A 10,040-nucleotide genomic window follows, 5' to 3' on the forward strand; every position below is an offset into this window, starting at 1 on the left:
AAGAAAACAAAAATCCTCACAACTGGACCAATAAGCAACATCATGATAAATGGAGAAAAGATTGAAGTTGTCAAGGATTTCAGTTTACTTGGCTCCAGGATCAACACCCATGGAAGCAGTGGTCAAGAAAACAAAAGATGCATTTCATTGGGCAAATCTGCTGCAAAAGACCTCTTTAAAGTGTTGAAAAGCAAAGATGTCACGTTGAGGACTAAGTTGTGCCTGACCCAGGCCGTGGTGTTGTCAATTGCTTCATACCGTGCAAAACTGGACAAAGAATAAGCAAAACCAAAGAAGAATTGACGCCTTTGAATTGTGGTGTTGGTGAAGAATATTGAATATACCATGGACTGCTAAAAGAACGAACAGGTGTGTTTTGGAAGAAGTGACAACCAGAATGCTCCTTAGAAGAAAGGATGGAGAGACTACGTCTCACATACTTTGGACATGTTATCAGGAGTGATCAATCCCTGGAGAAGGACATCATGCTTGGTAAAATAGAGGGTTGGTGAAAAAGAGGAAGACTCTCAATGAGGTGGACTGACACAGTGGCTGCAACAATGGTCTCCAGCACAACAACAATTGTGAGGATGGCACAGGACTGGGTGGTGTTTTGTTCTGTTGTGCATCGGGTCGCTATGAGTCAGAACTGACTCAAAGGCACGTAGCAACAACAACAGCACTAAAGTTTCTTAAATTCTTATTTTTGTGTAACTGTATTTCCTAAATAATCTTTAACAAACAGTCATTAATTTTGCAATAAGTTTAAAGAAATATAAATTAAGCAAGCATAGTATTTGAAAATGTATGGTAGAGTGGAAACATTACAGGAGAGAAAAGGCTAGTTATATTTTGCATGCTTCCTTTAGAAATTTTAGTGTTCATTCTTTTTTTTAATTTACAAATTGAGGATCTTAGATTACAAAATGATATCCTATGTCCTTTTTCATGAAAATGTATAATAATAGTTATTAAAATAATAAATCATTGAAATTTTTTTTAATTCTGGAAAGTTTGTTCCCTAGTTTCATAAAATAGCAAAACAAACATACGTTGTTCTTCATGTCTTTGATAAATTACAAATTACTTAGCATTAGAAAATTTCTGGCTCCAGAAGCCACAGGTTCGGCATCAACTGTAGACCTTATCTACTCAGTTTGAAGGGAAGTAGTAATTTGACAGTAAGTTAACCAAAAAGGATTCAAGAGGCTTAAAAATACATGAAAGAGGTTTGGGGAGGGTCACATGTTGTGGAGAAAGTTCCAAATTTTTAGTGAGGCTTTAAATCATATGATTTCTCCACAGTGGTCACTATGTAGTAATGTTAGCTCTAGGAACCAAAAAAATGTGTTGCCGTCGGGTTGGTTCTGGCTCATTGCGACCCTATAGGACAGTGTAGAAGCGTTCCATAGAGTTTCCAATGAGCGGCTGATGGATTGCTTTGATCAATACTGAACATATTTACAATGTAATATGTTACAAGTAATGGAAGCAAAAGCAAAATATTGTGTAATTAATTATCCATATATATATATATAATATTCCTAAGTCTTCATGTATAAATAAGAGAGTGCCTTCCTAGCCATATCAGATTTTGTGATTCCAAATCTATCTGAAGTAAAATATATTAGATCTATCTGTCTATATGTAGAGGAGTTAATTTATTAGACCTAGTTTCACTGTGAGGATTGGATTTTTATTAAAATGATGCTAACTTTTATGAAACTGAAGCTGTGCATATCTAGAAATTACTATGATGTTTTGCTACCATAAAACTCAAAATGTTGACCTTTTACCTTGTAGCTTATTCTTTGCGATCTATATTATCCCTCTTTTCATGTTATATTTTATTAGTAATTTTACAGCTGTGCATCCTATAAACTAGAAAGTTGGTTATAATTTCTCTTTCACAAACAATGATGGAATTATTATTTATAGTTTCAAATGTCATTATAACAAATTAGTAGTTGTATAATAAAATTATCTTAAGTGGGTTCTCAAGAGATCTAATATTAAAATTGTCTTTACTGGACATCTATGTAGGAAAAAGAAAATTAAATCATTTCAAGTCTCAAAATTTAGCATCTAAGAATTTTCTATTTGATTAACAAAACCATTGCTAACAACTTTGTATGAGAATTAATACAATAGTAAAGTACAAAATAAGTAATATATTGGGCATTATAATAATTGCTTCAATGTTTTCACATTTTTAAATCTTTTACTGATTTCTGTTTCTTTTCTACTAACTTTACTCTTTAATCTGACTTTATTATCCTGTTATCAAGGGCTTCCCATTTTCCCCAGTTCTTCTAGATTGTAACAACTTGTCCTTAAGAAAGTCACGTCACTGGTAACTTCTCTTACTTTCCTAACATATTCTGTGTGTCAATTCTCAATCTTCTAATATCCCCATTGCACGTTCTCTGTAATGTAAAGTTAATAGTCATACTTGGGCCCAGTCAGCCATAAGGCCAGCTTTTGTTGCACTTAAAATGTTAAATAAATGGTTCTTTGAAACTTTTCTTCTAAGTTCACATATACCCAGGGAGAATCTAGTCTTCTTTGGTTAAAATATACTGTAAATTGTAAAGTGCTTTAATACACATGAATAGTATTTTTCTCACACACCTAAGAATTTTCTTTATAAACGTTTCTTTCGTCATTGGTTTTCAGTCTCCATTCACATTTTATTCAGCAGGTGGGAGCATTCTTCAGGTTTCCAAGGGGGAGTTATGAAATGAACATCTTGCTGTGAAGGTATGCAGTGTTACACAATAGGTCAAGATTCAAGTAACTGTGAAAACATAAGCTGCAAGAACATATTTTGCAAAGTAATGAGCATTTGGACAACTTTGGTTCTAGTATGAATAGATACATTTTATGGATGGCTGGTCTTCAACCTCATTTAACACCTAAGATTGGGTAGTATGCTTATAAAGATAAAAATAAGAAAATATTCATGGAAGCTGATCACTGCACACAAGATGGTGGGTAGATCCTCAGAACGAAATGTCATCCGATCTTGATTATCACTGTAAATATTTGCACTGTTCTTACTTTTATTTATGGATACTGGAGGAAAGTAGAGGAGAAAAAGAATGATTTAAGTTCCTCAGTGACTCAATTGAAAACATAGTAAAACCCTATTCAAAGGACCTAAACTTAACCATGGTTCTTTGTAGTGAGAACTAAAAGATTCCTGCATAAGGAAAGAAGTCATGGCACGCAAGTAAAGAGCTGAGCAGCGAAGTAAATATCTTTTAGCTCTGTTCTGATTATAAATCATCTCTGCTGTTACTTATATCTAAGTGGATGAAAATAAGTTTAAATTGAATACCAGGTACTATAATGTTTGGTAATAAGACAAATCCATATTACATTCTGCAAGAGGAAAACCAGATATTGGAAGTAAAAGCTCTCTCACTTTAAAGCCTCACAGCATTAACCTGTACCAAAGATCTAGTGGAACAATCTGCTTAGTAAATAAGAACTCATATTATTTAATTTCATCCGTGTTAAACTCAGTTATACTCCAACACTCAGGTTCTCCAGACAGTTTCACTGATTTATTTTATTATAATCAGAATGCTATTAAAGACTGGTACGGCTAGAATTGTGGAAATGATTGGTAAGGATGTCATTAAGCTAGAATCCCCATGAAGGGCTTGTACCCAGGATGAAACTATCCTGAAAAATAACGATTTGCTCTTTAAATTAGATAGGAGTGCAATTTTCTTCTTTTGCCTATTCTCAGAAGTATAAAATCATCATAATCAAGTTCCTGCCATGCTCTCTGGAGTGCACAATCTAAAAGAAGTATACATCACCTTCTGTTATTTCTTAGTGTTAAACTATGTGGCTAAAAAGCAAATCAATTTCGAGTGGAGATTGTTCATATGCCTCTAAATAAAAGTAATTTTATCTTTTTGTATCACAGCTTATAGATTCTTCTAATAACGAGATAAGGTGTATGTGAGACAAAGTAACATTTGAAATAAAGTGTCTACTACATGAGTTATGAGGGGAATGTACAGTATTTTCTAGTAAGAAACTATTAATGAGAACTGGTAATTTATATTAAAACAATATATTAAGTTCTGTCCATTAACTATGCACAGTGTCAGTATTTTTTCCTGTTTCATTACCAATTTTATATTCTCTGGAACTTCTGAGATAGTTTTCAAACACCTGTTATTTCCCCCCTAGTATTACAAATGAAGAAAACCTTATGTGGAAAAACTGCTCACAGGGGCTTTGAAAATGGAAGGCAAACATTCAGATGTTTCATTTGATGAGATAGTTGCCCGAGACTAAATAACTATTCATGAATATGCTAATGATTACTTACCTTTACTAGGTCAACTATTATAGAAGCTTTATCTCTAAGTAAAGGTGACTTTTCCACTAACACATCCAATTGACTGATAACACATTTTGATAATATATTATTGGGGGCGGGGGGAGTCCTGTGTTTCTAGACAATTGCTAAATGTTGTCATAGAAACAGAACATTTATCTGTATGTTAGTTCAAAGTAAAGCCACTAAAATATGGCAAACAAACAAGAATTGCTCCTCTGCTCAGCTAGCAATGCTTTAGAGACTTTATTGACACAGCGTGCAAAATGAAAACTTTGCAAAAACTAGAAGAGACGAAAAGTGGTGGGGTCTCTATCGGAGGGGAGTTTATGTGCAGGAAACAACAACGTAGGACAGTATGGAGCCAGGAGCTATGAATGGTGACAGACTATGAGAAAATGTTTCTATCATGCCTTTCCTTCTAATTTCACATATAATTATATTAATGATTCTATTAAAAACGTTTTTTGAAGTCAGTTGTAATTGTGAAGGTATAATAAAAGTTATTAAGTGGTGGTAATCTGTTATAAATAACAATAAATAACACCATATTTTAATAAAAAGGGTAATATTTCATTGAACGTAATTCTACAAACTGATTTTTTTCCTCTTTATATTTACATCTGATGATGATAGGTTAATTTCTAAACAGATGCAAATTTTTAAAAACTGACCAAAGTTAGCCATATTTTGCTCAGAAATATATGCCATACTTGAGAAAGTAAACACTAAGTTGCTATTACTCATGCAATTGTTTCTCTTGCCTTAGAAAATCTGGTGACATGTGCTGTTGGGAGACTACTTTGTCACCAACACTGTCTTGCCATAGTGGAATCCATTATGATACAACATTCATGTCTGTAAGATGTAGGCCTAGTAAAAATTCTCCCACAAATCTCTGGGGTATAGTAATGTTCTGTGTGACAAATTATGTTGTCTCTTCAAGTATGTTGTTGATTTCAGGCACTGCTTTATTTGCTCATGTATAGTTCTATCATTTTTGCTTTGTTTATGTCTTTTCAACTCTCTTTCATTTGATCTACCCATAACCACTGTGACTGGAAATCTGAAGGAGAAGAAAGCTGCCACCTTCTGAAGTTGGTGCAATTTTTCTAACTTTCAGAACAAAAATTCTGCACCCCAGGCAATCACTCATTTGTTATAATCTGCTTGGCTACTGAGATTTTTTTATACCACACTACCCAGACTGTGGCTGAACACTTGATTTCACCAGTGGTGTCTTGCATATGGAGTGAAATCCAACACTTCGTAAGAGTTAGAATCACCTTTATGATCTTCCTTGTAGTGGTGAGAGCAGGAGAGGTTCTAAGTTGCCATGATTCTGCCAGTGGCCTATTCCGGTTCTTTTATCCCCTTTTTCCCTACCCTTACATTTTCCTGTGTTGACAATTGCCTCTTTCATCCTCTATTGGGGATTACACAACAACAGCCAAAAGTGTTAATGGAAACAGGCTCAAATGAGAATAGGTTACAATAGGGATGGACAGAATGGCCAAACTCCTTATATTACCTTCTTTATTCCCACTCCACACCCCCAAAGCAAACTTATAACTAAGGACATCTAAACTTTGAAAAAAGAAGTTCCAAGATGGAGGTCCAAGAAACTTTACTGGTGAGCTGAGTCATCTGGTGAGACGTTAACAAACAAGGACTGGCCCAGCCCTGATAGCAACAGAAGCTTCTTAAAAACAGTAGTACAGACCTTACACAGAGATTTTCTGCATATCTACACAGAGATAAATTCAGCCAAACAAACCAGTACTCCTATAGAAATATGCCAAAAACAATTAGACAGAGGCGGGGCAAAGATGGCAGAGAAGTCAGATGCTTCTGGTGGACTCTCTTACAGCAAAGACCCGAAAATACAAGTGATTCGATCATATATAGTGATCTGGGAGCCCTGAACGTCAAAGGCAGAGTTGAGGAACCAGACTGAGTGGCAGGAGGAGGGAGAGATGGTTTAGAAGCAGCCAAGAGTTGCCAGATCTGACCTGGTGAGAACTTGAGCCCTTCAGGCCTGATCAGCCTGGGGGTGAGCGGTGAAGCAGGCAAGCAACCATGCTCAGAAGGTGTGTTTTCCACAGTGGGAGAGACCCAGCACCAGAGCATCTACATGGCCACCCAGAGCCAGTGAGAAGCAGCCCTCGATCTGGTGAAAGATAAGTAATTGCATACGGCCTACAGAGTGGATCAAAAACACCCCCCTTAGGGAAAACTCGCTCTCCCATTTACCTCCCCACTCGCTGCTCTGCACTGGGTCCCAGAGCGGCTTCAGCAACTGCCGATTCCCCTGGGCCAGAAGTAGGATCCGTCACGTGCCTGGAGCCATTCTCCATGCCTTGGAGAGTGAACAAATTAACAAATGAGAGAAAATAAACTGCTGGCTCCGGTAAGTCAGGAAACCAGGGTAGGCACAGCTCCTTTGCCTAGGCACAGGCATAAGGGATCCATGGACTTTTAGTGCCTTTCCCCCTGCGTAGATTTGTGTGGGCCCATCTCAACAGTGTAGGCCCTCGTTACTGCAGTACAACAGGGTATATACCGGAACTCTAACTTCAACTGTTTCAGGTGTGAAGTGGCAGGTTCTTGACATTTGATGCTACTCTGCCAATTAAGCAGGGTCTTCACCTACCCACATCAGGGGCCTGAGGACTGGTGGCTCCACCCACAACAACTAGTCACCTGTGATAGGGGCCCATAAACAAGAGGTGCCCCACAGTACTTACAGCCAACAGCATTAGGTGCTCATAGCCCAGCCACAAAACCCACCCACCTACGCACTCTAGGTAACAGGGAAACGCCTTCCTCCTGGACACTCGGTGGCAGCCGTCAGCCCCCTGCCTTGCTCAGAGTGTGTCCTCCTGCTGCAGTCAGATGCCTGTGACTACTCCAATCACCCATGCCTGTCTAGGACTGTAAGTGAGAGTCTACACCACACACTTGGTAGCTATCTATCTGGGAACCTGAGATAAATCCATACAGGAGGAGTGGGCAGACTCCTGAGCTCACATACATAGTAACAGATCTAACTACCTGGTGACAGGACATTAGGGATTCAAAGGTGCCAATAATAAAACTAGCTCATACGAGCAGCCTATTTGGGCATATCAAAACAAAACAAGAAGTTAGGACACAGTAAGCAAACATAAAATACATAAAAATAGTAATTTATTGATGGCTCTGAGACAACAGTTAATATCAAACGACATAAAGAGGCAATCCATGATGGCTTCAGCAAGCTCCCAAAACCCAGAATCTAGAAATTTTCCAGAGGAGAAAAATTTCTTGGAATTACCAAAGGCAGAATACAAAAGATTAATATAGAGAACTCTTCAAGAAATTAGGAAGGAAATTAAGCAAAACACAGAACATACGATAGAGGAAATTAAAAAGATTAGAGAAGAGCGTAATGACAAATTTAACAGGTTGCAAGAATCCATAGAGAAAGAGCAATCAGAAATCCAGAAGATTAACAATAAAATGTCAGAATCAGATAACTCAATAGAAAGTCATAGGAGCAGAATTCAGGCAATGGAAGTCAGAATTAGTGAGACTGAAGATAAAGCACTTGACACAAACTTATTTGAGGAAAAATCAGATAAAAGGACTAAAAAATGAAGAAACCCTAAGAATTATGTGGGACTCTATCAAGAGGCATAACCTATGAGTGATTGGAGTACCAGAACAGGGGGGGATAACAGAAAATACAGAGAATTGTCAAAGATTTGTTGGTAGAAAACTTCCCTGATATCATGAAAGATGACAAGATATCTATCCAAGATGCTCATCGAACCTCACATAAGGTAGATCCCAAAAGAAAGTCACCAAGACATATAATCAAACTTGCCAAAACCAAAGAAAAGAGAATTTTAAGAGCGGTTAGGGAGAAACGAAAAGTCATCTACAAAGGAGAGTCAATAAGAATAAGCTCAGACTACTCAGCAGAAACCATGCAGGCAAGAAGGCAATGGGATGACATATAGAAAAGCTTGAAGGAAAACAACTGCCAGACAAGAATTATATATCCAGCAAAACTGTCTCTCAAATATGATGAGAAAATTAGGGCATTTCCAGATAAATAAAAGTTTAGGGAATTTGCAAAAACCAAACCAAAATTACTAGAAATACTAAAGGGAGTACTCCGGTTAGAAAGTCAGTAACATCAGATAACAACCCAAGACTAGAATACAGGACAGAGCAACCAGATATTAACCCAGATAGGGAAGTCACAAAAGTAAGTCAAAGCTAAAATACTGAAACTAGGGAAACATGTCAATATGTAAAGCATGACAACATTAAAACAAAAAAGAGGGACTTAAAAAATGTAGACATAGATTTTTCATATGGAGAGGAAGTCAAGGTGATATGAAGAAATAAAAGACTGGTATAAACTTAGAAAAATATGGGTAAATATTAAGGTAACTGCAAAGGAAACTAACAATCCTACAAATCAAAATAAAAAACTAGAAAAATATAAATGCTCAGCAACCACAAAATCAACAACAGTGAAAAAGATGAAAAGAAAATACATAAAGAAAAATGACTCAGCACAGAAAATTAAGTGGAACAAAGAAACTGTGACCAACACACACAAAAAAGATATCAAAATGACAGCACTAAACTCATACCTATCAATAATTATTCTGAATGTAAATGGACGAAATGCACCAATAAAGAGACAGAGAGTGGCAGATTGGATAAAAAAACATGATCCGTCTATGTGCTGCCTACAAGAGACACACCTTAGACTTAAAGACACAAATAAACTAAAACTCAAAGGATGGAAAAAAGATATATCAAGCAAATAACACTCAAAAAAGAGCAGGAGTGGCTATATTAATCTCTGACAAAACAGATTTTAAGTAAAACCCACCACAAAGAATAAGGAAGGACATTATATAATGATTAAAGGGTCAGTACACCAGGAGGACATAACTATAATAAATATTTACGCATCCAACAAAAGAGCTGAAAAATACATAAAACAAACTCTAACAGCACAGAAAAGAGATAGACAGCTCCACAATAGTAGTAGGGGACCCACAACACACCACCTTCAGTGAAAGACAGAACATCCAGAAAGAAGTTCAACAAAGACACAGAAGAGCTAAATGCTACAATCAACCAACTTGATCTCACAAACATATACCGAACACTCTACCCAAGTATGCTTTCTTTTCCAATGCACGTGGAACATTCTCCAGAATAGACCACATGTTAGGCCATGCAGCAAGCCTTAACAAAATCCAAAACACTGAAATATTACAAAGCATCTTTTCTGACCATAAAGCCATAAAAGTAGAAATCAACAACAGAAAAAGTAAGGAAAAAAAATCAAACTCATGGAAACTGAACAACACCTTTCTCAAAAACTACTGGGTTATAAAAGAAATTAAGGATGGAAAAAAGAAATCCATAGAATCAAACGAGAATGAAAACACATCCTACCAACCTTTGGGACACAGCAAAAGCAGTACTCAGAGAGCAGTTTATAGCAATAAAGGCACACGTCCAAAAAGAAGAAAGGGCCATAATCCAAACATTAACTCTACAACTGGAACAAGTAGAAAGAGACAGCAAAAGAAGCCCTCAGGCACCAGAAGAAAGGAAATAATAAGAATTAGAGCAGAATTAAATGAAATAGAGAATAGAAAAACAA

This window comes from Trichechus manatus, unplaced genomic scaffold (assembly GCF_000243295.1).
Source record: "Trichechus manatus latirostris isolate Lorelei unplaced genomic scaffold, TriManLat1.0 scaffold00304, whole genome shotgun sequence".
NCBI lineage: Eukaryota > Metazoa > Chordata > Mammalia > Sirenia > Trichechidae > Trichechus > Trichechus manatus.